Source organism: Puma concolor, chromosome B3 (genome assembly GCF_028749965.1).
Source record: "Puma concolor isolate L17-30 chromosome B3, mPumCon1.1.hap2, whole genome shotgun sequence".
NCBI classification, from domain to species: Eukaryota; Metazoa; Chordata; class Mammalia; order Carnivora; family Felidae; genus Puma; species Puma concolor.
Genome location: NC_141672.1, coordinates 114,877,139 through 114,892,897, shown reverse-complemented (window position 1 = coordinate 114,892,897; position 15,759 = coordinate 114,877,139). Strand labels below are relative to the sequence as shown.

The 15,759-nt window shown below is 44.5% G+C and overlaps 1 protein-coding gene across 3 annotated transcripts in view; it reads right to left on the bottom strand.

The window, feature by feature from the left end:
* The window catches only part of THSD4 (thrombospondin type 1 domain containing 4), a 570,947-nt gene that overhangs the window by 271,077 nt on the left and 284,111 nt on the right, over nt 1–15,759 (bottom strand). The gene's annotated exons all lie outside the window — the stretch shown is intronic.

The following is a 15,759-nucleotide window of genomic DNA, read 5'->3' as shown; positions in this document are numbered from 1 at the left end:
TCTGATGCTGCCATTTATGTCTGAATAATGCAGAATATCCCTGCCAGGGCACAAGAGGCTACGAACAGTGGGTGCCTTGGCCTCTGGGGCCCTGGGATTCTGGGAGTGGGCAACGCAACGGAGGAGGTCAGAGGGGCCAGTTGGTGGGCCTGACCAGAGAACCACGTGGGGAGGAGCTGTCAATATCCAGAGACTGTCCAGCAAGGTCCGGCACCAATGGGACCCGGGAGGGGACCCCAGGCCACCACTGCACACCCTCATGTGAACCGTACTGAGGGACCTCATTGGGGTGGGTCTCAGCCTGGATATACATTTGAACTACCAGGGAGGCTTTGAAAACCGCCGCACAGGCCCTGCGGTAGACGTTCCAATTGACCTGGCCTGCGGTGGGGCTGGGCTGGTAAGTAGGAATGTCCCAGGTGACTGTGCCCTGTGCTGAGTGGTCACTTTCTGCTGACAGCCTGACGTTGGTGGCAGCCAGCATGACTCTGTGTTGTGGTGGCATCCACAGAGGCTTTGCCGGCCCCATTCGAGCCACTCCAGGATTCACCGTCCTTTACTTTCAGTAGTCCCCCAAAACAGAGGGCAGGGTCCTTGTCACCCCATCTCCTGCCCCCCAGGAGTAGGGGCAATGGGAAGAGGGTGCTGCCTACCTCTCTTCTCTGTGTAAGGGTTGGGGGCACAGTGGGGAGATCACCTTCGCTACAGTGGGATGAGGCATGAGTACTGAGGCTGTTACTGTAATTAGAGAGAGTAGTTACTATATTTAGAGAGAATAGTAATTTACCAGCAAATCACCTTGTGGATCTGAAGACCCGGAAACAATGAACACCTCTGAGTAATCCAGAGTCGCCGCTGGGGTGTGGCCTGGAGAAAAGGTTGTGACTCTTAAAACAATACTGAATGGAGTGAAAACGGAGAGTCACAGATTTAAGATTCACAAAGCTGAATACGCTCAATAAAAATTGTGAAAAACTTTAGAAAACCGAAACCGCCCTAAAAAATGTACTGTTTAAAACATCCCTCACCAGGAACAGCGTCTGTAACCAGTTGGCCTGCACAACCCAGGTATTCTCCCCACCAGAGCTACATAAAACAACTCCCACTGCCTCCTCCACTGTTTCAGAGGTTACACTTCCTCCCAGTGCTGTTTTTCTAAATTTAGAATGTGAAGTTGACCACTCACAGAGCTTTAGTTAGGGTGACATGTGTTTTATGAGAATAACATACAGTCAACCTCCTGCAAAATCAGCCTTTCTTAAAGTCAAGATTCCTGTTTCCAAGCGGGTCAGCAAACAGGACTTCCAACGATGCATTGAGAGAGGGTTGCTTCTGGAACATTCATCCTGGAATGAAGGAAAATTCTTCAGGGAGACCATCCTAGTTTGTCGGCGGTGGAACTCTGCCTGTTAGGGTAGCCAAGCCTCTGTCTGCTAAGAAAAGCAAAGAAACCTTCAAGTGGGGGGAAGTTCTAACCGGGAACTGTGAGCGAGAGCAGAAGTTAAGGCTTACAAGAACAGTCCGAGCCGTGCTGGAAAGGATCTGGGTCAGACGAATCTTTCACAGACCCTCCCGATAATTACTCTTGAATGGATCACCTCCCACCAGCAGTGATGGTGATAATCAGTGGCAAACAAGAGAGGAGTTTTGAATGAAGTGCATGCTGAACACTTTACTGTGCTGAATCCAAAGCATGAGATCTTTACAACAGTCCTGTAACATGGATACTACCGTTATCTCCATGTTACAGAGAAGCCACATGGTCACCGGTTACACGGTTGGACGGTGGCTAAGCTGGGGTTCAAACCCACTGTGTTTGACTCCAGAGCCCAGGCTCCCAGCTACCACACGGCTGGCTTCTTGTAGCCAATGTTATTGAGCACTATGGATGATCTGACTCGAATCTTCATGACAACACTACAAGGAAGGTTTTATTGCCCTCATTTTGTAGATGAGGACAATGAGAAAATAAGTGGTTTGGGGGACTTGTCCAAGGTGACATCCTTAGGTGTGTGGCTAAGCCAGTGTTTAAACCAAGGCACATCTCCTGACCTTTAGACCAAACTTCTCCCTTCGTGTTGCAAAAGACAAATATCTGACTGAGGTCGGACAAAGGTGGGGCAAGGGCCAAAGGCAGCGGCAAGGTCAAAACGGGGAGTGGAAAGTGATGGGCTAGAAGGCCTCAGAGGAGCACACTGTGTCACTCGAGACCGGTAGGTTACTTCGGGGCTGGCCGGGTGAGCAGGAGCGGCCACTCGTGAGATAAGAGTGGGACGTATGCCCTGCTCTCAGGAGGTGAAACAGAAAGGATTAAGCACGTTTACCATCACAGAGGGGTCAGGACATCCTGGGGACTCTGTCCCCCACCACTTCCTCCATGGATCTGATTTTTGGATACTTTCACCTGCTTGTCCTAGTGTTTAGTTCTGGACCTCCCTGCTCAGAGAGCCAGTAAGCTCATGCTCAGGGGCAGCTGGCACGGGGAGCGGGAGCCGGGATGAGCCATAGGGAAGTGGCCAGAGAAGGACGCAGAGGTGGAGAGGGGAGGAGGGCAACAAAGACTGGGGCGCACAGCACAGGAAGGCAAGGGACTGCTCTGGATGTTAAGGTCCCAGGGCTTATTCCCAAACTGGCAAGTTCTTTCTGGTTTTGCCCATAATGTGTTCTTCAGTTCGCCAAAAAAGCTCCAAAATAAATAACAAAATAAACAGCCTGATGACTTTAAGAACACGGTCAAACTTCTGAACTGTATAAACAGTTTAAAAGTCCTGACTTAGTAGCTTTGCGACCTTGACCAAGTGACTAAATCTCTGTGACTTGGTTTCCTCATCTATGAAATGGGCATAATACTAGTCCCTCCCTAATAAGGTTATTATGAAAATTCAGTGAGTCAGCACATATAACATACTTAGACTAGTACCTGGCCCTCTGTCACATGGATATTAGCAATTGTTGTTGCCTTCTAGCTGTGATCATCGACTAAGTTTTAAAATATATTTACATCGAGATTACTGGAGCGCAGCATTCACAAGGCTCTAAGCAGTCAACTTCTAGGAAAGAAATCAGCATGTTCAATTTTACTGCTGATTCTGGCTGGGGAGCGGATAGAACGCTAACGCAAGACCAGATCCCATTCCACGAATTTTAAATGCAAATCATCCTAAATCAAAGCTCTGGGTTTTGATAAATTAGCAGTAATTACGACACACTTGTAGAAGAAAAAAAGTTTAGTTTTGCCCCCAAACGACTTTATTTTTTTTAATTTTTTTTTCAACGTTTTTTTTTTTTTTATTTATTTTTGGGACAGAGAGAGACAGAGCATGAACGGGGGAGGGGCAGAGAGAGAGGGAGACACAGAATCGGAAACAGGCTTCAGGCTCTGAGCCATCAGTCCAGAGCCCGACGCGGGGCTTGAACTCACGGACCGCGAGATCGTGACCTGGCTGAAGTCGGACGCTTAACCGACTGCGCCACCCAGGCGCCCCTCCAAACGACTTTAAAGACAACAATGTCTTTAAGTCTGGGGACCTCTTACGTTTATTGCCCGCACATGGGAGGATGTTTCGTGCCTTTACACATTTGTGCCAATTGGTTTCTCTGCCCCTAAGGCGTGCATCTCTACCTCCACAGGCCTCATAAACTCCTAATCATACATCAAAAGGCAGCCCAGGCATCTCCTCCGTGCTACTCCCACACTGTGTGTAGATTTACACTATATACTTTTCTCCATGATGTAATGGCTTATGGTTAGCTTCCCTCATGAGATTTTGAGCTGTGAGGACAAAGACCGGGTTCCAATTATCTTTGTGTCTCCATCACTTAGCATAGGGTGTTCATCCATCTGTTCCTTAACAAGAATGCATGGAAAGCCTGCTGTATGTCAGGCACCACGTGGAACTCTGAGGAAGGACACAGCAGTGAGCAAGACCAGGGCAGTGAGGGACACCAGGGTAGAGATAACCAGGTTATGAATTTACTACCTTCCTCCCCAAACAGGGCAGCCTTCCAGAGATATATTAAGATGGCCTTGGGAATAGAAGCCAAGCAGGAAGGAATAGGATGAAACAAAGTCTCATATCGAGGCCAATAAAACTGCTCTTTCACTCTCAGATTTCTTTAATGTGAGCCAGAAACAGACTCCTTTATTTTTATTTGTATTTATTTAAAAAAAAAATTTTTATGTTTTTTAATTTTAAGAGAGACACAAAATGTGAATGGGGGCGGGGGGGCGCAGAGAGAGGGAGACACAGAATCCGAAGCAGGCTCCAGGCTCTGAGCTGTCAGCACAGAGCCCGACGTGGGGCTCGAACTTACGGATGCTTAACCAACTGAGCCACCCAGGCATCCCAGAAACAGACTCCTTCAGATCACTACAATTATTATTTTTTTTCTAGGAGAGTTGAATTTAATGTAATGGGGAATAGGAAAAAGGGAGTGGAATAAAGGTTGAGCCCAGCTACTGGACCTATGGTCAATCCCGTTACAATCACCTCCCCCGATCATCCTCGTCTCCAGTAAAGTTAGTCGATTCCTGAAACCTAAACACAAGCCATGTGGATTTCTGTGGAAAATGCGGGCTCGACTAAAGAGCCCAGAAACCAAGGCGGCACATGAGGATGTGGAAGTGAAGAGGCTGAAGCATGAAAAACAAGGCCCTGGAAGTCTCAGGAGATCATGGGAAATGCTCTGGTGTTTTCAGGCCTTTCCATTTGAATTTCAAAAGATTTCTGGGTGGGGGGCGGGTAATTTGGGGCTCTGGATTATGAATGTGAGGGCAATACCTGGGAGGGAACACCCAATTAAAGGTCTGGAGAAGGAAAGCTGTTTTAGTTGAACCCATAGGACCTCGAGGCTCTAGGGCCAGAGGCTAGAGCTCTTTGTCCGGTCTGGCATAGCTGACAGGGAGCTGGGCGGGGCCGGGGGGCAGGACTGAGAGATCAGCAGAGGCCAGGTCACAACAGGTCTCAGAGACTTAAGAGGAGGATACTTCATCTTAATGGCAAGGAGGATGGAGTCCCCGCAGGTTTAGCCTGAGGAGTCTGAGATCGGCGCTGCCTTCTGGAAAGACAGCCCAGGCTGCAGCACAGAAAGCAGCTCAGGGATGAGGCAGCACGAAGCAGGGGAGTCCGTTTCCAAGCCGCTGCGACAATCTAAGCCAGAGGTAGTGCTGGCTTCTCCCAGTGGACAAGAAGAGCAGCATTTGAGAGAGCCCCAGAGAGCGGGACAAACACAGAGTGAGGAAGCCCAAGGAAACTCAAAGGAGAGTGGACCTGGAGGTTTCTGCCTCAGGGTCAGAGAAGGGAGGTCTGACAGGGAAGGGACATGACCTTTTTGACCTCTGAGGGCCTCGAGCTGGAGGGCTCAGGGGGCTGGTGGGCAGAGAGGGTCTACGGCACATGTGGGTCTGACCCTGTTTCCCCTGGTCCAGCTTCTCCTTTCCAGGCCTCTATTCCCCACATCTAAGTAGGAGAGGGGAAGAAGAAGAGGAAGAGGAAGAAGAAAGATCCTTAGACTTCTCAAGCCAGGGTAGGCCAGATCCTTTTCCCCTGCCATCAATTTCAGCCTGGGCCCTGCTTTCTGGACGGACCAGTCCCTCTATTGTCGCAGGAAGCTTCAGCACCTCCCCCCACAACCCCCTGAAAGGAACGGCTAACAGACACTGTGAACAGGCATTCTCTTATTTGCCACTATTGTAAAACTCATGTAAAGTGACCAGCATTCTTTCCAGTTCCCTTCCCATTCCGGCCGATACCATACGCTTCACAAATAAGCGAGCAACAAAACAAATTTTGGGAAACTACCCATTAGATTCAGCTTCTCCCAACAGGGGAGGCGCAGCCTGACAATGTAACTGATGAAGCTTGGTTTATAGGTAGGTAACTTGGGTCGCCGGGATAAAAAGCCTGTGCAAATACAAATCTTCAACTTAAATGCACATCACCCAGATTTGAAATAATGAGCCCCCTTTCCTTTGGGCTCATTAAGTCCGAAGCCAAGGAGGGAGGCCAGGGAGAAAATAAAACATAAATCTATCATTTAGCTTTATAATGTAGAAAGGACTTGAAACTCCCCAAAAGGTAGCAGGAACTGCTTTTAAATCCTGCCTTTTTTCTGCCCCTGTCTACCCCTCACAGCCACCTTAATTAACTGCAGCACAAGTGTCAAACTATGGAACCACAGCCAAAATGCAGTAGGAGCCTGAACCGCGGAGTTCAAAGAGGGCTCATTTGTTTATAACTGTTAGGTAATGATGAGCAGTCACACCGAACATCCTGTGAGAGATCCCACTTCAATTAATAAAAGCCTTGTTTTCTTCAAAGTGAAATGCAAGAAAAGATTAGTACGTTTGAAACTGTGTCTGAACAGGCTCATTTAGTAACGGATAGCGGTGGCTAAAAGCTCAGATTGCCGAGGGTTTAGTGGGCAGAGCCGGGGGGCTTGAGTTCTATGATGAGTCACTCACCCACCAGAAAAACCTAACTCGGGTAAGGCCACACACAAGTACAAATTTTACTCGATCCAGAAAGTTTTAAATGTTCATTTTCACTAGGGGACTTGAACTGACATCAAAAATGCATACGTTCACTTGCCTAAACAGGGAATCAAGGATTTAAGGAAAGAGGTCAAGTTTTCATCTCTTACTTCAGTTTAAGGTTATAGGTTTGGAAGGCCATGGAACTGATAGGAAACTGGTAGGTGGCTACCTACGTGGGGCTTATGAACAAGGATTCCGTGAATTCTTGGGGGGAAACAGTATATATCTTACTCCTAGAACGCAGAGAGTAAGCTCCTTGACATCAGCCTTGGTAATGATTTTTTGGATTTGACACCAAGAGTAAAGGGAAAGAGAAAGAAAGAAAGAAAGAAAGAAAGAAAGAAAGAAAGAAAGAAAGAAAGAAAGAAAGAAAGAAAAGAAGGAAGTAAAAGGAAAGAAAAAAGAAGAGAAAAGAAAAGAAAAAAAACAGCTGGGACCACACCAAACTAAAAAGCTTCTGCACAGCAAAGGAACCATCAACACAATGAAAAGGCAACCTACGGAATGGGAGAAAATCATGTGCAAAGCATCCATCTGATAAGTGGTTAATAGCCAAAATATATAAAGAACTCATACAACTTGATAGCAAATAAACAATCAGATTAAAAAATGAACAGAGATTAGAGCACCTGGGTGGCTCAGTTGGTTGAGTGTCTGACTTCAGCTCAGGTCATGATCTCTTAGTTCCTAAGTTCTAGCCCTGCATCGGGCTCTGGGCTGACAGCTTGGAGTCTGGAGCCTGCTTTGGATTCTGTGTCTCCCCCTCTCTCTCTGCCCACCCCCTCTCAAAAATAAATAAACATTAAAAAAAAAATGAGCAGAGACATTTTTCCAAAGAAGACATACAAATGGCCAATAAGAATGTGAAACGATATTCAACATCGCTCATGATCAGGTGAAATGCAAATCAAAACCACAATAAGATATCACATCACACCTGTCAGAATGGCTGTCATCAAAAAGACAAGAGATAACAAGTGCTGGTGAGAACGTGGAGAAAAGGGAACCCTCATGCACTGTTGGTGGGAATTAGTAAATTGGCAAAGCCACTATGGAAAACAGCATGGAAGTTCCTCAAAAAATTAAAAATAGAACTACCATAAGATCTAGCAATTCCACTGCTAGGTGTGTATCCAAAGGAAACAAAATCAGTATCTCAAAGAGGTATTTATAATTTCATGTCCATGGCAGCATGATTTACAATAGCTAAAAGGTGGAAACAACCTAAGTGTGCATGGATGGATAAGTGGCTAAAGAAAACTTTGATGTGTACACACACACACAGGAATATTACTCAGTCATAAAAAAGAAGGAAATCTTGCCATCTGTGACAACATGGATGGTATTTGAGGGCATTATGCTAAGTGAAATAAGCCAGACAAAGAAAAACAAATACTACATGCTCTCACTTGTATGTGGAACCTAAAAACAAACAAACAAACAAACAAACAAACAAACAAACAAAAAATAAAAACACTGAAGTCACAGAAACAGAGAACAGATTGGTAGTTAACAGAGGCAGGGGGTGGAGGATGGGAGAAATGGGTAAAGGTGGTCAAAGCTACAAACTTCCAGTTACGAGATTAATAAGTTCTGGGGATGTAATACCTCAAAGTTGCTAAGAGAACAGATCTTATCACAAGGAATAAAGTTTTAGCTACATGAGATGACGGATATTAACTAAATTTATGGTGATAATCATTTAATAATATACACATATATCAAATCATTATGTTACATACCTTAAACTAATGCAATGCCTACCTCCATAGAGCTGGGAAAAACAAAACAAAACTCAAAAAATAAAAAAAAAAAAAGAAAAAGGAAAAGAAATAGTGTATGTCTCCCCAAGTGGGGAAAATATGGCAGAGGAATTTCTGATCTAGAGAGTTTTAAGCTTCAGCTTTAGAGCGGAAAACGTTCAGATGAGATTATGAGACTGTCCTAGAAGACAATGAATGTGTCCCAGGAAAAAGTACCAAAGCTCTGTATTTTCCATAAAGGAATGAGGGCAAGTTGATTGAGTATGCTGTTTATAACTGAAAGGGCTGGCAAATTAAGAGACACTGGGGTAACGTAGTTGCCTTGCACTGTGACCCTTGATAGTGAGTACCTTTTCACAGGGATCACCAAGAATGATGGTTGGGACTCATAACCACAAATTAGAAAAAGAAAATGTGCAAGTCAGGGCATGAAACCAAAAAGAATGAAGAGATCACAGGTCCTGGTACATAAGGCTGGAAGACTCGGATGGGGGAACTGGCATGAGTTGGCAAGAATTCCTAAGGCAGAGAGAACACAACTGACGAGCGTGGCTTATTATGGATCCACGTCTGGGTAGTTTGGGTAGTTGCGCAGGTGCATTAAAAAGTACCCATGTGGCAAATTTGTGTACAGGAACTTACACTAGGTACTCAAATATTTGGTGATCTGAATTTTGAAAATCCACGAACCTAAGGATCGAAGGGCCTGTTTGTAGAGAACAGACAAATGAGGTTAAAAGGGGAGGGTGTGATGAACCCAGGATAGCTAGAAGAGCAGTCCGTTGAAGTTAAGAAGACTGGATTCTGAACAGGTTTGTAATACTTGGTCTCCAGGTCTTAAAGGGTCAGGACGAGAGGTCAGTCAATAGATATATCTTCAGGAACCTGGCAATCCCGTAGAAGGATGCAGCTGTTTGGTGATTGGGGAGAGCAAGCTGAGGACAGAATGGTTCCCATCTTGCCCGATTCCATTTCTTCCTGTGGAGCAAGAAGCAGGTCACTATAACTGACAACTGTGAATGTCGGAGACCCAGAATGTATTGATTAATCAAGGCATTTGGCAAAGTCTCTCAGGAAATTCTTGTGGACAAGATGGAGAAATGCAGACCAGATGACAGTATAATTTGGGCGACTCATAGTTGGCTGAAAACCTATTCTCAAAGAGTGCTGATGGAAGGGGGCAGGGAGGTGCTAGTGACCTGCCAAATAGCTCTGTCACTGGTCCTATCCTACTCCTCATTACTATGAGTGACTTGGATACAAAGATAGAGGGAACGCTGTAGACGACACAAAGCTTTGAGAAAGAACTAATACAATGAAATCAAGATTTAAGAGCTAGCAAATATCAAAATGACTCCAATGGACTGGAACAATGAGCTGGACCAACGAGATGGAATTGGATAGAGATAAATGTGAAGTCTTTCATTTGAGTTCAAAAAATCAATTACATGAAGACAGGGTTGGGAAGGTCTGAACTGAGAATAGTTCCCCTCAATGAAAACTGATAATCTTAGTTGATCACAGCCAAAAATAATCCAATAGTTTGACATGGCTATAAAAACAGCTAATATAATCTTTGGTTACATCAATAGAAACAGAACATCCAAATTAATTGGAAGAAACAGTCCCACTCAACTCTGTCCCATTCAGACATCTGGACTGGCACAGTGCCTTGCCCCTAGACAGCATTCAACAAATACTTGTCACACAAATGAATGGATACCACATTTTCAAATGGACCTTGAAACTAAGATGGTAAGGGATCTGGAGACTGTTCTCAGAAGAGAATGCTGAACAAACAGGGAAATGTTTAACCTGGAAGAGACCAAGGAGACCCACGTGAGAGCGGTTTTCAACTATCTGAAAGAATTTCACATTTGGTTTTGCTCCAGAGGGGGGAAAAATGGAAGGTCAATGGTTAGAAGATACACAGAGATAAAACTTGGCTCGAGTAGAAAATGAGACCTCTTGGACAATCAAATGTAGAGGCAGTAAGCTCTCTCTCATTGCTGGTATTAAAGCAGAAGTAGGCTGAATCATCTATCACATCCTTAGTATTTCAGCATGTATACCTGTACACGATGCAAGCTAGGTCTGGAAGGTCTCTCAGATCTCTTCCGACGACAAGGATGTAGGAGATCTGATCCTCCAATGCTGCTGGTCTTGTTTCGTTAGCTCCAAATGAGTTTCCAACTCATTGGAGTTGGCTTGCCAACATCCATAGCTTGGTGCCAGGCAATCTTGGCTGTGGATTTCAAAGCAGCAGCTGACAAAAGAACCTGGCCTGAGCTGGAAGATGGCAATCCATGAAATGGTAACTTTATGAAAGGAGGTTCAGTTTTGATTTGTTTGTTTAACTTTCCTCAGTGCAAACACTAGAGAAGAAAAGGAAATTGACAGTGCCCATATGGCTTCATCATGGTGGAAGAAAATCTTGCTTGGAAATTGTGATCAAAAGTGGACTCTAACCTTGACTTTTCTGGACCGTATTTTTGTTTCTTAACAAACATCAAATGAGATGTTTGGAAGTGAATACCTCTTTTAACAGGACTACATATGATACTGATACTCTTAGATGTATTTAATACTGATGGAACCTACAGATCCCAAGAGCGCCTTTTCGTTCTTTATTTGAAATGGCACTAGAGGAATTTTCCTCTCAAGGGGATTGGAAGTTCTGAAAGGCTGTAGAGAATGTGGTAGCCCACCTCTAAGATGCCCCCGCAATAATCCTGGCCTACGGGTATTCATGCCTTTCTACAGTTCCCTCACACACGGAATAAGGCTAACCTGTGTAACCAATAAGATGGTGGAAATGTTGAGGTGTGGCTTCCGAGGCTGGGTTGTAAAATGCATTAGGGCTTCTACTTTGTGCTTTCTTGGATCATTCGGGAAAGCCAGCTGCCATACTGTAAAGACCTATAGAGGGCCTACAGAGGCCCATTCAGTGAGGAACTGAGGCCTCCTGCCAACGGCCATTACTAACTTAACTAGTCATGTGAGTGAGCCATCTTGGAAGCAGATCTTCTAGTCCCAGTCAAGCCCTTAGAGGACAGCAGAGCCAGCTAACATCCTGACTGCCACCTAATGAGAGGCCCTGAGTCCGAAGCACCCGCTTAAGCTGCTCCTGAATTCCTGGACCACAGAAACTTTGTGGGATAATAAATTTTATTATTGTTTTTCAGTCACTGAGTTTTGAAGTAATTTGTTACACAGCGAGAGATAACTAACACAGGGAAGTTAGCACAGAGCTGCAATGAATAAAACTCAAGTTATTCTTTGTAGCACTTAAATACTAGGGACGTCATTAAGGGGACCGATATGGATAAAATGAGGACACAGGAAGCCACACAGAAGACACTGATTTCATTGGGTCGTTGCAGGACTGACTCCACCACACAGTGAATGATTCGCTAAGCATCTCTAGCAAACTGTACTCTGGTCATTTCCAGACCCATCTAGCTGGGTGGCAATTACCACATACCAGCAAGAAAAAAGGGACTGTGGCCTTAAAACACTAAAGGTGGCTGCACTGTGCTCAAACAGGGAACATTCATCATTGTCATAAGGTGGCCTTTTCTATTTTCACGAAACAAACAGCCACCAGCCCGGTGAGAGAAAGGCCAGAACCCAGAGAGAGTAAAGTGTCTGCAGACTTTAAATGGTCCAGGATAAATCAGCTCCCAGAGAGTCACAGGCATTGCTATCAGATTTTGATGTGAGCTCAGGACCCGAGGTACCTAAACCAAGCTGTTTCCACAATGTGCAAATATGTCCACATGCCATCCAGCCCTGTTGGCAGGAGTAATAAATCCAATGGGGAATGCACTCTGATCCATTAATTTTGGGAGAAAAGGCACGATACTTAAGTGCCTTTTAATATATCATTTAATCTACTCTTGGGGTTATCTGAGGCCAACGGCATGCTTAAAAAAATAGGAAACTTATATTTCTTCTCCTCCTTGCTTATCTACCTATAGATATTTTTTTAATGCTGGTGGGTGATTTATTTCTTCTATTAGCATGAGTCGGCTGAGAACAACTGGCCTGGAGTTTCAACCTCTTAGCCATTCCCTTAGGGAATCCTTTGGGAATGTGCTCAAGAAAGAAAATTCCCATCAGTATTGTGGGCCACAGAGATCAAGGGGTGCAGAGAGGACAGCTCCAGAGAAGCACAAAAAAAGGGCACTTCTTATAGGAGAGACATCCGTGTGGCCAGAGGTAGAAATCTGGAGACAGCCCAGAGGTAGTCAGTGCTGGTCACTCTGGGGCCACAAAAGGTATGGCTAAGTATTGCAGAGGACAAGGTACAGATCCAGGCTGTGTGAGACAGACTACATGGTCTTTAAGAATATAACCCCAAAAATAAAAACATGTAAAGCTTACTGGCCTAAATACCTCTCCCAAATTCTCCAATCCATTTGTCACTCTCTAGTTCACGATTATTCACAGTGAGCTATCCTTTCACAAAACTTAAATGTTATTCTGACATAGCATTAGTTTATTACATGAGTCCCTAGGTTATATATATTCACTTATTATATACATTTATATTATGGGTGATTTCTACTTTTAGGGTACATGCATGTCTCTCTGAATTCTTCAAATTAGAAAGAAATCTAAATAAACAAGTCTCACTTCAAATAGTCTACTATATACAAGAGATATACCTTTCTGAAGAAAAATTAAAGAAGAAATGTTTCAGTCCTCTTTGAGCCAAGCAAGGTGAGCAAACCAAAACCCAACCTGCAACAGTCCTGGGACACTTTGCTGAGTGCCCAGCCTCGTGACCAGGCAGAGAGAACAAGAGAAAACGAAAAAGGCTGTCCACCAGAGACAGAGACCCAGAGATAGCCAACGCAGGTACAGTCAGGAATCCATGAGAAGTCCCCTGTCGACCCCTCAAATGTAATATTCAAACAAAATACAAGACACTCATGGCAGTATAGTTAAGAATTCAACCAGGGGGAGTCTCATGTGAGCATCCAGCAAATGACAGACCTTGGGACTGGTCTTATCTACACTTAGTACCACTGTAAAGAAACAGTAGAGTCACGTGGTTTGAAGCATCTTAAAAAAAAAATTCTGGGGATAGGTGAAACATGAAGTTGCAGAAACCTCCCAGGAGAAGAATGTCTCTCTCTCGGTAACGTGAATGCCTTTAACAGGTTTTCCAACAGCGAGTAACAATGAATGGAATATTTTCATCACCATGACTTTTCTTTTGGAGAGTTCAGGGACATCTAGTTTTTTGAAAAGTGACAGTTACGCAATCAGTTAACATCTGCATTATGTTTTATGGTTCGTGAAGTATTTTGGCACCTTACTTTGAGCTTAAGAGCAACCCTTCACAGGTGAAGAAATAGGTGTGTATAAGTCAGGTAGTATTTATTGAGTGCCTGACAGGTAAATACTTCACTAAATCCTTTAATATTCCATCACAGGTAGTCCTGATGAAGTCTTGTTTTTTACTATCCTCATTTTACACACAAGAAAACTAAAGTTTAGAAAGGCAGGTGTGTTGCCTGTGATGTTATTGTTATAAATATAATAAAATATAAGCGAAGACCAAATGTAAAAAATTAACCTTTTGGCTCAAAACCCTAGGCTCTTTCCGCTATATACAACAGATACACAAATTAGATTTGAACAATTAAACCCAATGGGAAATGTAGTCTGATCCATTAATTTGGGGAGAAAAGGCATGATACTTATATGCCTTTTAGTGTATCATTTAATCTACTCCTGGGGCTATCTGGGGCCAATGGCATGCTTAAAAAATCAGAAAACTTGTATTTCTTCTTACATGAGTTTTGGCAACTCATTGCATTTCTCTGAGCTTCGGTTTTATCATCTGTGAAAAAGAAATATGATAAAAATGATAGTAATTTACCTACGGTCACTAAAAAGTTAACCTAATGCACATACAAGAGAGATTTATTATAACAAGATTAGATTTTCACAGGATTGTGTCACTTTTGATAATTCATCCCAGAACTAGAAATCCTCTGGGGTGAAGGATTCTGCTAATTGCAGATGCCACAAAATCCCTGAACTCATTGTTCATTCAGTGCGTATGTGCTGGGCACTGTAATGGTGCAGAGAATCCAATGGAGAGCAAGACAAAGACTCTCCGTGCATGGGGCTGACATTCTGGCAGGGATGCTAGGCCATAAACATAGAATCAAATACATACATCACCTTGGGTAATAGTGCTATGGAGAAAAGAAGGCAGTTAGAGGGAGCACAGTATGGCAGGGGAGGTAGACTAGAGGTAGGCTGGTTACAGAACACTTTGAGAGCAGGTGTGAAACAGGTGAAGGACTAAGCCCTGCAGACATTGCAGGGCCACGTGCTCCGGGCAGGTGTCACAGCAAACGTCCAGCCCCTGAGGTGGGCACAGCTTGGCAAGACCCAAGAACAAGAACGTGGTGGTGGCTGATGCTGACTGAGAGAGGTGGAAAGGAGGGTAAAGCAGGGGGAACGGGGCAGACTGTAGATTACCCTGGGATCCACAGTAGGAAGTTTGCATTTTCTTGGAGGTGATGAATCGCCACTTTCTAACCCCAGATTGAATGGACAGGTTGGAAACACCAGCACATCATCAGCTCCTGTAGAGGCCGGGATAGGGTTCCACATACCTCCTGCCTTCATCCTCGTCCAAAGGATGTCCAAGGCTCTCTCCTCATCTACTACTGTAGAATCTTCCACATTACACCCCAACTCCCTTTTGACTTCTAATAAAGGCTTGCTGAGAAGGAAGCAAATACTGGGAAACAGTGCAGACTCTGGATGGGGCTCTTGGACCCAGAAGACCCACAGGTGAGGTCTGATCCCTGACTCAGCCACCAACCAGGTACCAGTCCTCCCTCGGGCAAACCGCTGTGAGCATCAGGTCCCCTGTGCATAAACTCGGGATCATGACAGAGCCTGCCTAGGAATGCGCTTTAGTAGAGCACCTCAGTCATCTCCACTGTGCACGAAACAATGCTCTTCCTTTCTGTTTTAGCGAGTATGATCATTCCAGCATTTTCCCTATCTCACTGACACTGGAAGGCAGCTCCTTTTTGCTACTGGCAAAAATTCTCTCTGGAAATGGAAGAAATTATGTAGGAAAAAGAAATGCGTAAGATTGCCTTAAAATCTGAGCTGAAAGGGAATACACAGGCTGGAAAATATATGAATAAACATGGCATGCTGCCTTGGCACTCCCTGGATGCTTAACTGGGGACATTTTCATCTATTTATTTAAGTAATCCAAAAGTAAACCACGAGAGGAAAAGAGAGGAAGAGAAAAGTTCTTTCCTCATACCCAAGCCAAACACCACAAAATAACACTGCCATTCATACGAAGGGATTCAAATTAAGGGAGGGGAAAAGCCTGACCTTGTTTACAAAAGGGGCCCAGTCTAAAAAGTCAGAGGGTCAAACTGGGCTGAGCTTGACCCTTGACTCTCTGGC